Source organism: Lagopus muta, chromosome 2 (genome assembly GCF_023343835.1).
Source record: "Lagopus muta isolate bLagMut1 chromosome 2, bLagMut1 primary, whole genome shotgun sequence".
NCBI classification, from domain to species: Eukaryota; Metazoa; Chordata; class Aves; order Galliformes; family Phasianidae; genus Lagopus; species Lagopus muta.
This window is the reverse complement of record NC_064434.1, coordinates 35,700,468-35,714,204: the sequence shown is the minus strand read 5'-3', so window position 1 is coordinate 35,714,204 and position 13,737 is coordinate 35,700,468.

Genomic DNA, 13,737 nt, shown 5'->3' with positions numbered 1-13,737 from the left:
TGATCAAGAGAATCCACTTTAGTTATCCCCTCATTTGCAGCTTCCTATTTTTTGTTCACCTTGTTTCATCTTGGCCTTTGGAGAGCTATGTGCCATGATAATACTCAGGGGCCGTGCCAACATGGTCCTAGAATCCCAGCTTAGTCGTGGAGAAAATCTCCCTTTGATTGGCAGGAGAGAGCCCCAAAGCACCCATGCTGTTATTCCCCAGGGGACATGGGAACCAGCTCAGTGAAAGCCTCTTTGGAAACCTGGTCAGCAGGCCACTCAGCAAGATGTAAAACAGCACAGATATTTCTGCACAGTGCTAATAGCAAGGCACTGGACTTTGGAAATTCCCGATTGTCTGCTTTTATGCCCACCTCACTGCCTTTACTCTTTTTATGATCACCAGAATATGCACAAGAGCAATATGCTTCTTATGATATATATTTCATCCTTCTCCGTGGAAATATGTGAGTGTGTGTTTAACCAACATATAGTAGCTTACTGTAATGCTAACACATGTTAGACCTAGCAAGCAACACACAGCAGAAGCAATGAGCCCCATTTCTTATTTCTTCCTGATCACTTCACAGCTGCTCCGTTATGCACGTTGTGTTTCTCCTGAAGAATATCTCTAAGCAGCTTCATAAAACAGCAGTATTTGCATTGCAGAGACAACCTTTGTTCTACCCAGCACAAAGTACCGCTTAGTATCTGTGTGCAATTGCAGAGAGGAGGTGATTTGGAAAGTATTTTGGAAGAGTTTAGAAAGCGGGATTGAGATTTTATTATTATTATTATTGGAAATTGGAACGTTTTCTATCACATTAACTGACTTTACAGCAATTTATTTTGCTGCTATCATAAAGGGAGGTAATGAACCATGAAGTTTCTTCAGGAAATTGTCAGCATCTGCCTACAAATAATTTTCAACCACATGTGAGCCATGAAGGAAGAACATAATGATTCAAAGGAAACTGCTTGTCCTGATCCTAAAGGGGAAGTGTTGCTGGTGTTTGACATTCAGGAGAAGGGCCTGTTTTAAAGACATGTCACTAATGTGCGACAATAGAAAATTTAGATGCGTGTTAGTCATCTCACAGATAAGATTAACTTCTTTGAAAGCATATGTTTCCACAGATGGATAATCGTAGTGAAAGGATAATCAATAAGACGAGAAGAAATTCAACAACCTGCTTGTTATTCTCTCAGGGATTTCGCTTTTTAAAACAATTATCTCACTGCTCTCTGTGACATCCCCTTTGTTCCTCGCAGTAGGTGCCTAACACTAAATCAAAACCAAAACCCATATCTAATCAAAGATAATAGAAAATGTAAAAGATTTCCTTATCAGTTCCACACACATACAGCATCACACGGTAGTTATCTAGGATTAGGAAGCTTTCTGGGTGTGATTCACTGATAGCATTTACATTATATCACTGTAGCACTGGTGACAAACATTGTACCAAAGAATAAAGCAACATTGTCAGGTTAGCATATGCTATAAATGTATGGGAAAAGGATTCTCCATGCTACTGCCTTGTGTGGTTGCTTAAACACGTGAAAGGGGAATATGAAGTGCGACCAACTAAATGTGAAGCATTCTATTCTCACTATTCATGGATGCAATTTACTGTGCAAGGTACCCAGCAGTAAAAAGTCAAGCTCATGCATGTTTTAATCTTTAAAACTTTCCCATTGATAGGAAAGCCGTACGTTTTCTCTATTCAGGCTTTCATTTTCTGTGGTTAGGACATCTATCATTTCCTCTCCTGGGTCTTTCCTTCCTTGATGTACTAAGAAAAAAAGGCTCTCTCATCTTTTTTTTCTTCTTCTTTTTTTTTTTTTTTTAACTGACACATTATCATTAAAAGTATCTCAGACCTCATTACAACTCCACACAAAATATTGGTCACTGATGTTTCTCTGATGAGGAGTAAGCCAGCATTTGTCACCATATCAGGTTCACTGGCCAGAGAAATGACTTGCTAAACTCATCACAGGCAGTGAGTGAGAATTCATTGATTTACTCATTTTCCTCTGTGCTCATCACTTTAACAGCTGAGCATTTCATAACTTTTGGATGGATTTATCTCTGAAGCAGATTGGTGAGGTAAAGAAATTTTATTTGCTTCCATTTTACTGGTGAAGTACTGAGGCAATGAGAGATTAAGTGACTTGTCACAGGTTGCAAAGGAATCCAATAATGCATCCAGGAATAAAGGCCAGATCTCTTTAGTATCAGACAAGTGCCTTAGCCACAAGAACATCTTTCTTCTCCTTTTCCCTTAATAACCTCTAACTCATTTCTTCCAAGGATTCTGCACCTTGCTACAGATTCTCTCTGCTCACAGCTTGCTTGCTTCTGCTATAATCCCATCAAACTCTCCATCCGCATGGTGCCTTCAAAAACATTTTATATTTGTTTCTGATACCAGTGCAAACAAATTATCACAGTATCCTCAAAGTAGCATTGCAGCAAACCCCACATGAAACAGATGGAAAAAAAAAAAACAAAAAAAAACAAAACAGGTGATGATATGCCACTATAACAATAGTAAGAACACAATATGTTGCTAAGAACACTCCTACTTTGCTGCTTCTTCACTGTGTGAGATAAAAGCAGTGTTAGCAGAAATCATAGCTAGTTATTTATCAAGATTATGGTCAAGGCTTTCTTTTACTTGATTTTCAACTGCGAGAAAGACATGCAGCAATTATTCCTTGAGTACATATCTGCAGCATAAAAATAGCAGAAATACTTGGTTTCAGTTATGCCTTCTGGCAGTATTTCCTTGGCTGTGAAGAAGAGAATGAGAGCTTGTGGCGCCTGAACAAGGAGGAGAAACATGGTATTTTGGATACAGCTTTGTGAATACCTATCCCATTTTCTTCAGATACTAATAAAGCATAGCAGCCAATGGGGCAAATGGATGATGTCCCCCAGCCTGTCTAGGATCAGCAACAGTCTCAGTGGCAGTCACATAACTGCCAGTGAAATTGATAGGATGCAGTCTCCCGTGGGCACATGGCTGGTACAAATCAATCACGTTTCAGAAGTGACTTAGACTGTATTTGTGCTGTTGTCTGTGAGCACACAATGCAAAAAGCTATGAAGAATTTCCCCAAGAAAGTTAATATTATCTAATCAAAGACAGAGTTTCTCCCTGTGCAATTGAGCTGAGACATTTTCAGCCCCATAGCATAGTCACAGATCAGGAATTTCACTGCATTTTAAATCAACCGAAGTTAAGTTCATTTGTTGATGTTCTAGCCTACGCCTATAACTTGTGTCTCAGCAGAGAATACATCAATGTCTGCTCCAGAAAAAGTACTCATACTTCCATCAGGGCAAGGAGTGGAGTATGAAAACCTCCAGGATTTATAGAAGTAATTATGTGCCTGCTCTATGGACCACTTTCATCCAGACCTGGCATCCAGCAGAAATCAGCACAGGGAATGGGAAAGAAAGAAATCTGCTGGAACTTTTGAAACTTCAGCTTTCTGCAGCTGGCAGAAAGATTCTCAAGGGCCTCCAAATGCCGGCAAATCCCAGAACAAACACATTTCCTTCAGTCTTTTTCAGGGTCTGGCATGACAGAAAACTGGTCTAACAGTAGCAGCCACAGCAAAAATGAGTATTCTTGCAGCTCTGCAGCCACAACCACAGCACAGGAGGAGGCTCGCGTAGTGTTCAAATTGAGTGGCCCAACTAACATGTCACCTCTCTTGGATGCTCTATCAAAACCTATCAGAGAAAACCCAGTGCTTGACTTCAGAGAATGCATTTCCAGAGAATATGAGTTCTTTCATTTCTGGAGAACATTAATTTTCCCAGTTGTTATTCTGATTTAGGAAAGACAGCCATGTTATCTGACTATTCTGGTAATATTCCTCAGTCTGTTTTCAGAAAGTGCTTTAGTATTTTGGAAGAAAAGGCTAGAAGCCACAGCAACAAAAAATAATATAATTAGAAACTCTAGTAATGGAAGTAATTGCTCTTCTTCATTATACTATAAAACAGAGATACTCGCCTTTACATGAATTTCCACTTACCTCTGCTTTTCTCTCTTCAGCATGCTGTCCTCATAATATTTTTATAGGATGTGACAAAGAAACTATTCCAATAAAGCTTTTCTTTCTTCGTGTACTGAGGAACTATAACTTTCCATTTAGCCTTTTAAGATATGACACATCTTTTGACACTTCCTGACTCCCAGTACACGGCAAAGGCAACTTCTGAGCTTGTTGTTTTGGTTTTCCTTCTCTTTTTGATCTGTTTAGCTGAGCCGTTGTCAGGTAAGAAAGAATTTTTAACTCATAAGTTTCTGGATGCTGAAAGAACTACTTCTGTGTATCATGAGACCTTGAAGCATTCTCTTGCCTTTTCTGGTATTTGGTAGTTTGTTTATTCTTGGTAAGCAAAAAGATTATTTTGCTTTGACTTCCAGATCTAAAGTGTTTCAAGCTTATATTTTTTCCCACTGTGCCAGGACTTGGATAATACTAACAAGTAATAATATAATAATATCCTTGTAAAGGACGTTATCCAGCAGTACATGTCGAATTGGAGGCAGTTTCCATTACAGAGAAAATGTACTTAGCTGCTTCTCCACAAGTACAGTGCAAAATCTTGCATCTAAACTTGAGCTTTTGTTCATGGTGGATATGCAGTGAGATACTGGACTTTGTCTAAGAGAAGCTGAAGTACAGATATACCTCCTTAGCTCTCAGCCAGCGATTGCTAACAAACACCAAGCAGTGCAATAACCCTCCGCTGCTGTAACTGCTTCCCAGGGAAAAGTGATAGCTCAAGGCTACCCACCAGTCAGAAGGATGAGCCACACTTCCCAGGCTTCGATCTGCCTTCTCTAGTACACCATCCTTGAGGGGGGAACAAGGAACAGATCAACGTGTCTTAATTAGCAAGTTGTGCTGCCTTAGCAGTTGCAGCCTGGGGAAGGTAGACAGTCTTGAAACTCAGTGCAGGAGTTTCCTACCTGCTCAGTGAGAGAAAGGTTTCTCTAGAGACCATCATTAATGTAGTTTTATTCAGTGCCTTTGCAAGAGTTTGCTTTCTTTTCTTCATGGCAAGTCCATGGAGATGATAAGATCTGCTGCTGGGACTGTACAACTTGCTGGCCTTGAGCAAACTTGGGCTGCTTTCTGTGCAATGTACTGTTCACCAGGAAAAGTTTGTAAACACACCAGCCATCTCTCGAGCAGGGCAATGCCAATGAAGAGGGACAAGACTGCAGCTGGCCTTGATGGAGACAGGAGAGGTGGCAGGCATGATGAGACTCTCCAAAGATGTGGACTCCTTCCTGACGTCCTGGAGTATATTATTCTCCAGAATCGTCAACACTGGGAATAGGATGGAGAGGTAAACCCACAAGGTTTTCGTCCAACCTTCGTGATGTTCTAGTCAGGGAAATCCCTGATGCAAAGTCTCAAAGATGTCTCACAACACGTTACCTCCCCAGAGAGATTTTCATGGAGAGATAAAAGGGGAGTCACTTTTGGACAACCCAGTTTCTGCGGTCATTGCAGAGGGTAATTTAGGCAAACAGAGAAAAGATGGCTGCAGCAGAACTCTTTTCCACTACACAGGACCATACCCTCTTTACCTATCAGTCATACATTTATGATGCCCTGCTTACCAAAGTTTTCCTATGATAAGCTCCCTTTAGTAACTTCCGTATTTATTGTTTCTTATGACCCAGCTTATTGGTATTAATCAATAATATAATCTATTCTGCCCTAAAGATGTCATTAACTAGGAAGATAAATTTGAATTTATTCCTCATTCCATCCCTTGGCAATTTGTCATTCTCCTACCTACTTTGGAGCAAAACCCACAAACAAACTTCATTAATTTCTTGCTACCATTTACACTGGCCATTTTTGTTTTGAAAATTGAAACACTGAAATTTAATTGTCATCATTTTTTATATGAACATGTTCCTATAAAGACTAATAAGGAATATGCTAATTTGCATACTCAGCTAAGAAAATAAAGTATCAAATATCCTCACACGGATACACAATAGCACAAAGAATACTTTCTGCAATTAAACCTGATTTTGATAGGCTCATTTTTCCTTCAGGTTAACTTCAAGATGTTTTGCCCAGTCACACCCATATTCATTTACGGAATTTAGCCCTAGGCCAACTCAGATATAATTATTATTATTTCTTCCTACTTCCCTTTAAACTACTGTAGGCATAGTTTGCTTTGAAATGAGGTATCTAATATTTTCTCATGAAGTACATAATATAGTCCAGTACTTGCTGCACTTCTTTTTTCTCTATTTTACACAGCACATGTGGTTCTTCTGATGAGAGAAAGGAAGAGATTACTTTTCTCTTCTTTTTAATTAATCCATTTTGTACCAAAGCAATAATAAGAAGGCAAAGATAACCTCGTCAAAAGGTTTTTCTCTCATGACATTCTCAGCAGCAAGTTTCATTTTGAAAATTGCTTGGAATTAGAGCCTAAGTTAGTGAAGCAGCCTTGAACCTTTATGGGTTTTGTTAAATTGTCGTTCACAACACATATATAAATTGAGCTTGTGGGGTCATCTTGATTCTCATTTGTAGAAATAACAAGTTGTATAATGGCATGCTCTGAGCCACTGAAGCAGGCAGCTGAGGAAGGCAGGTGTCTTGCTTCAGCTCCAGTCCTTGGTCAGCAGGCTCAGTGTTCCCGCAGGCTCTCACCCCTCCCTCACCCACCAGCACATATCCTCCTCAGAATTCCCCACTCCCCTTCTTAAACAAAAACATTTTTAATAGATGAGCTTGAAACAGATCACAGAAGAAACCATCTGCAGTGGTTAAAACTGCGCACAGTATCTGACAACCATAAGTTGCTCTCCTGGCTAATATCTTCATTAATAATAATGTTATATTAAAAAAAAATTACATGCCTTCTCTAATAAAAAGGTGTATCATTACACCGGACAAAGGCAAGGGGAAACTCTGTATGAAATTCCAGAGCCTTAAAGGCTCTTTCAAAGCAGGAGTTTCTGAACTAAAGCAGAGAGTGTTGCTGTGAACTTCAGAGACGCTGCCTCCAGGACAACACCAGAGGGGCTTTCACACAGACATGTTAGAAATTCTGCCCAAACCAGCTCAGCACAAGACACAAGTAAACTGTAAATAGATAGCAATTCAGAGGGAGGAGAGAGAACAAATAGCCAGAGATATTAAGATAAACAATCCATAATTATTCAAATAGACTAAACATAAATAAAGCTGCATGTGGGTCTCTGTAGGCCCTCCAGGTCACTAAGGAATTAAGGAGGCAATTAACAAGGATTAAGACATTTTCAAGAAGCTGAATTTATTATTTGCATTTGTTTTCGCTGTAGTGGGAGATTTGGAAGTTTATGGAAATTATGTGATATTATAAAGATAAATATTTCTGAAGATGAAGTACTGGATCAAGTTGAGAAAACCAAGTTCATGAAGTTAAAAGTAATACAGGAGCGTTCAGAAGGAACTGAACTTCAGAATATAGCTGCTGGCAGGAACATGCAACTATACTATAAGAAAACAAGGGTGTTTCCCAAGACTAGAGAACTTCCCTATTCCAAAACAGCAGTCATAAATGAATACAGGTAATGTGGACCCCAGGGCTGAGGCTGCACACTGCGTGCAACCAAGGACAAGGTTAATCTTGGTAAGCATAATCAAGCCAGCACAGTTAGACGGTTGTGCTGCAGTATTCTCCTTTCAAACCTGCAAAAAGTCTCAGCTAATTAAGGAAGCTCCTCATAGCAGAACAAAGGGTGATATTACAAATTGTGGATTAGTATCCTGTGTTATAAATGGATTACACAATAGGAAACAAAGAAGTTCAGTGAAGGACCACATGACAATAGCAAATGTTAAACCCTTGGTGAATTAAAGGCTAACCATCGCACCTTCCCCTTGCTATTGTATATATTTGCTTATAGTGAGTTTTTGTGAAAAGGCTGACTGAACAAAAAGGGGAACATTTCCCTTCAAGAAAGCTGGGTCCCCCTTGAACACACTGCTCCCAGAATAATATCACCAGGTTGAATATCTGTGCCAACTGCCAGCCCATTACCTATTTTTATGCCTTACTGCCACACATGGAATTTCACACCTTGCTGACTGTGATTTCTCTTCTGCTGTGTCATTCTGTTTCAGATCTGGCCTCTCCAAAGCAGAGCAGGTGACACATGCAGCACGCCCCATGACCAGGGCTGCTCTTCAGGTGATCTTTCACAATGATGTAGAGAGGAGTGACAATGCAATGCTGAAGTTTATGCACATTGCTAAGGTTGAATAGCAGCATAGATTAGGGAAGATAGCAAGTGATTTTAGTAGATCACACATATACAACCCTGGCATGTAAAATGAGGTCCTACACATGTGTACAGGAGAAATGAGTGTTTCTTCATATGAAATGGCATAGTTTTTTCAGGGAATTTCAGTATAACTTATCGAAGACATCCCTCTCACTCTCCCAGTGGACGACACTTAACCAAATTATTCACACTGTATAATTAGATGAACACACCACATTCCATTTCAGACCTTACACAATCTTTCTGAGGTGTTGTGGGTTTCTGGAGAATGAATATTCTGGATCACAGTCTGATTATAAGCCCTCCATATTGAGTTACTCGGAAGAATGATTTTAGATGGGGTTTGAGCTGCTCTGAAAGTGGTTGGTACTGAAGCACAGCTCCTCCTGGCACCCCAATTGCCTGTGCTGGGCTGGATGCTGAAAGATAGGGTCCTCTCCACACATCATGCTACTGATGCTACATGGAGTGTGTGTGTCACACAACAGGCTCAAAGAGGAAACCCCACTCACCCAGGAATCTTGGAAGTGATCATGGGCTGACCTTAAGGCAAAGATTTCAGAGTATTACCAGAGGAGGAGAAAGGTGTTCATAGCTGCAAGGCGTGGCACCCATTGCTCCCTTTGCTTTTGCTGGCATTTTAGTGCCATGCAATGGTGACAGCAATCCCAACAGTACAGGCTTCACTCTGCTCATGCCACAAGAGTCAGTGGGAAACATTGGTCATCTGGCAGTAGATCTAGGGATCTCCATTCTACACATGCCCAAAGTAGATTACTTTTATACTGTGGAGTACCAAGCTGAGGAGTGATTTCTTGCTGGACTCTTGAGGCTGTGCATTCCTGCAGGTCCTGGTTGCTTTGTCTGTCCCCAGACTTCCATTCCTATTCCTTCCCCAGCCCTAGTCTCTTCTGATCTGCCAGTCAGCTGGTTCAGGATGTTAAGCTGGCAGAAACTAATCCTATGAAGAAATGTGCATCCCATTTACCTCCTGAACCAGCTTACTGTGAGGTCAAACAAACACCAGTGCCTGTCCAAGGAGGAAGCATAATACAGAGAATATATGGGAAAACACAGAGATGAGGATGGGATTGCAGCGAGTCCAATGAGGGCTGTTTTGAGCTTGGAAGCACAGCATGCATATAAATCACAACATCAGATCACAAAGGAGAAGCTTTGAGGTGAAAATCTCTCAGTCCTAGAGAATTTGGGCATCTCTTTGTTGAGGCACCTTGTTAGTTAGGAATCCAGGGTGGCATCTTTAAGCTTAAGCATTTATGGTCCATAGGGAGCATTTAAGACTTTTTTTTTTTTTTTTTTTTTTTTTGGATCTGCCTTTCATAGAATAATGGAATTACAGAACCATAGAAGATCCTGACTTGGTAGAGGCCCTCAAGGATCATCAAATCCAACTCTGCTCCATAGATCATCACCCAAAATTCAAACCCTATGTCTGAGTGCACTGTCCAAACAGCGCTTGAACTCTGGCAGGCTGGGGCCATGCTCCCTGCCTTGGGCAGCCTGCTCCATGATCAACCACCCTCTGATGAAGAACCTTTCCCTAAGGCCCAACTTGATCCTCCCATGATGCAGCTTCATGCCATTCCCTCAGGTCCTGTCACTGTCACCAGAGAGCAGAGATCAGCACTGCCACTCCACTTCCTTGTGAGGAGCTGCATGCTGCCATGAGCTCTCCTCTCAGCCTCTTCTGCTCTGAGCTGAATGAACCAAGGGACCTCAGATGCTCCTCTAGACCCTTCACTATCTCCGTAGACCTCCTCTGTGTGTTTTCTGACAGTTTTATGTCCTTCTGATATTGTGGTGCCCCAAACTGCACACAGGGCTCTAAGAGAGGCTGTATCAGCACAGAGTAGAGCAGGACAATCCTTTCCCAGAAATGAGCAGCTCAAGAGGAGCTACCGAGAAAATGCTGGAGGAGCAGAAAGGGGGACTTCCTGCTACCTCCCATGAACTTCTCCTCTGCCTCACTTTTCTGCCTATCCTTTCCCTCTTGTGCAACAGACAGCTCCCCTCCAGGCAGGCTGCTCCTGATTTCAGGGGAGACCTGCCCAAACTTCTAGGAGGACAGAAAATGGGAGCCACTTCCCCATATAGGTGAAGGAAACCCATCCAAAAGCACAGATTGGCAGGTAGGGGTGCAGAATTAACTGATTCACATACAGAGGTCTCAAGGGGAAGGGAGTAGTAGTCTGGATGTTTTTCATCAGAGCAATTAGAGCTGATCCTCAGGGTAGTGGGTGTTAGGCCAAAGCTGAAAAACTTTCCCTAAACTAGCAAAGCAAAGGGCTTCCATGCAGAATGCACTCAGCCTGAAGAACTTCCTGGTAACTCGGGTTATGGAGGCAGATTGTTGATTAGGATCCAACAGAGGATTAGAAACTCTTTTAAGCATAAATTGTATTTGCAGCTGTGTGAGTTAAGCAAACGGATACAAGGGAAATCAAACCTCATGCTTCGGGGCATAAACTGCTCTCTTGTGAGTCAGGATCAACCTTTTTTCCTCTACGCATAGCATCTCATAATTAGCTAGGTGCTTGCTGTGGTTTTGATTTGCTCTGAAGCACCAGTTACTGGATGCGGCCAGGGGCGGGATGCTGGACTAGATAGAGCCATGATGCGTTTCTGTAGGGCAACCCTTTTGTTCCATATTGGCAAAGCCTTGTGGGAAAGCTTTAGTGATTCATGTCCTCCACAGCTCCTGGTCTTGCTGAATATTTGCCTCTCATTTCCATAAGCACCGAAGTCACTCTGAATCGCTACAGAAATAAAAAGAGAAAGTTGCATGAAGTGTTACTTATCTACAGGGTGCAGACAGCATTTATTTACTAAATGTAAAGACGCTTTCAGCATCTGCATAGGTCATTTTTGCTAGTCAGAAACTAATTATTTTCCATATTCCACTTCAGCTGCAGAGAAATCATGTAACATCCAGCAGATTTTGTATTTTGAAAAATACATGTTTCTGTGTGCACATTTGTGTACATCTATATGTGAACGTATATACATAAATATGTCGGTCCAATAAAAGGTTTTGAATTACTAGCATTTCCTTACAAATTAAAGGCAGGCAAGGACCAGTAATGCAGGTGACAGAGCATGCACTAACAAAGTCTGCCTCTCCACGCTGCCTCTTTGATGTACCTCATCTTTGCCCTGGAGGAATTTCATTATCCTATGGTGAGCCAGTAATGAAATCTGTACTCGGAATCAAGCCTTCACAGAAAACGATATCTCAACTCTTTGTTCTGCACAGACTAGCTGTGTGTGGTAGAAATATGTTTCTATTTGTGTGTGATCTGAGTGTACTTTGAATACTGATCTCAAGATAAAAAGGATAGAGATCTAATTTGACAAAATATTAAATTCCTCTATCTTGCTTTATCTAACAAAATTCTGATGCTTATTATTGTGATGAACGTTTTGGGTGATACTTGTAGTGTTAAGAGCGCGTGAGAAAGAAATCTCTCCATGGAGAGTTGAATGGAGTGTGGGAGACCCTGATTTATAAAGAGTGCAGAGGGCCCTTAAGTGCTATTTTTAGAATAATGCTGCAACAAATTTACACACAGAGAAAAAAACGTACTCCACAGTCACTTAGGAGCAAAGTAGCATTTTGCTGCATAATAATGAGGAATTAATTGCTCTTTGTCATCAGTTTTTATGCAAATTGCCATAGAACATTTGCCCAATGTGCATTTTACCTTTTAACAAAGAAAGTAGCAGCAACAAACTAGACCAAATTTCATAAGCTAAAGACAAAAGTAGGCTGTGCCACACATAAATTGTAGAAAGCAAGTCTATTACTTTGAGAAACTCTATCAACGTCCTACGGAAGTCCACTAAAAAAAAAGGTTTCTTGACCTATATGTCTAGTTAAATTAAATTAGGTTCAATTATCAGATGATTGAAACTTTTCATGGAATTTACTTGTCACTATATGCAGCCTTCCCTTGTTTCCTTTTCACTAATCACCAAACGTCACCAAGCTTATGCTTCCTTACTGATTGCTTTCAAGCTTTTGCTGAAATCATTACATGAATTTCAGGCATTGCAGGTTGACAGTTGTTTATTTTGGGAGAGATTCTTATTTAAAAGTTATATATATATATAGTATATATAATCAACCTTTGGTATATTTTCTCGACTTCTAAATTTAGACTAAGCTAACAGTTCTTTGAAGAACATGAGAATATCAATAGCTGTGGACTAAATAATATTTCCTTTCAGTGTAAGAGCAAGAAATATATAATAAATCACCTTTGTTCTCCATAAGGCTTTAATATTTTAGTCATTCTGCAACTGACACTGAAAATTTGATGCAAAAATTGCCTCAATGGCAGGCTGGGTCAAAATACAGACATCCTAATGGATTGCATTGTGTTAAAGCATTTTCTCCAGAAACGTCTCAACATGTTTTCTTTCTCTCTCTCTCCTTTTTTTTTTTTTTTTTTTTTTTGAGAAATGTAGGAAGGGTATCACTGTGCAAAGAGTTTCTGTCTTGCCTGTGCAATGAATTCAGTGAACTAGTGGGTCTTTTCAATCTCCAGTTTCTACGTACTTCAAACATAATGGAGAGTTCCAGCAGAGCTCCTTTTCTATTCATAGGCTATTCACAACAGAACTTTGGAGTTCACAACTTCAAGTTAACACAGCAAAGAGCAGTTTTAAATCACTCCCTTAATCAGGGATCACAATTATTTTCTGCAGCTACAAAAAAACCACAGGCACACTGCAAGCCAATGCACTCTGTCCAAAACAGAACAATAGCAGAGACTTGACCTCTGCCTTAAATGCAAACACTTCAACAACTCTACCTATTAATCAGAAAATACATGGATACAGATTGTAAATATTTCTTAATAAAAAAGTTTTCTTCATCCTTCCAGAAATAGATGTCCTATTCCAGTCTTTTGCTTAAATTGCAAGAAATTCCCACAGCCTTTTTGAAAAAAGGCAAAAGCAATCTGTGTGATAAGTAAACAAATCAAACTGTGTTCATTAACGTGAGTGAAAACAACAGTAATGAATCTCAAATACTCCAGCACCTGGTAAAAGACCACCAGAAGCAGCACAGGCTGCTGCTCTCCTACCTGCTGACTGCTCCTTCCATCCATGCTGCCGGTCCTTCTCTAGTAGATGCTCAGACAGAAAATATTTTCAACCTGCAAAAGACTTCTTATGTTCCAGCCATGTTTCACGCATGAAGTATCCTTAGTTATTAAACCACATAGGACTGTCAAACCAGGCTTTGAGCTTTGGACAATCTGCCCTAGTGGAAGGTGCCTGTGCCCCTCACAGGGGTTTGGAACCGGGTGTTCTTTAATGTCCCTTTGAACTCAAGTCATTCTGTGATACTGAGAACCTTATATTTTATGTCCCTGCATGTATA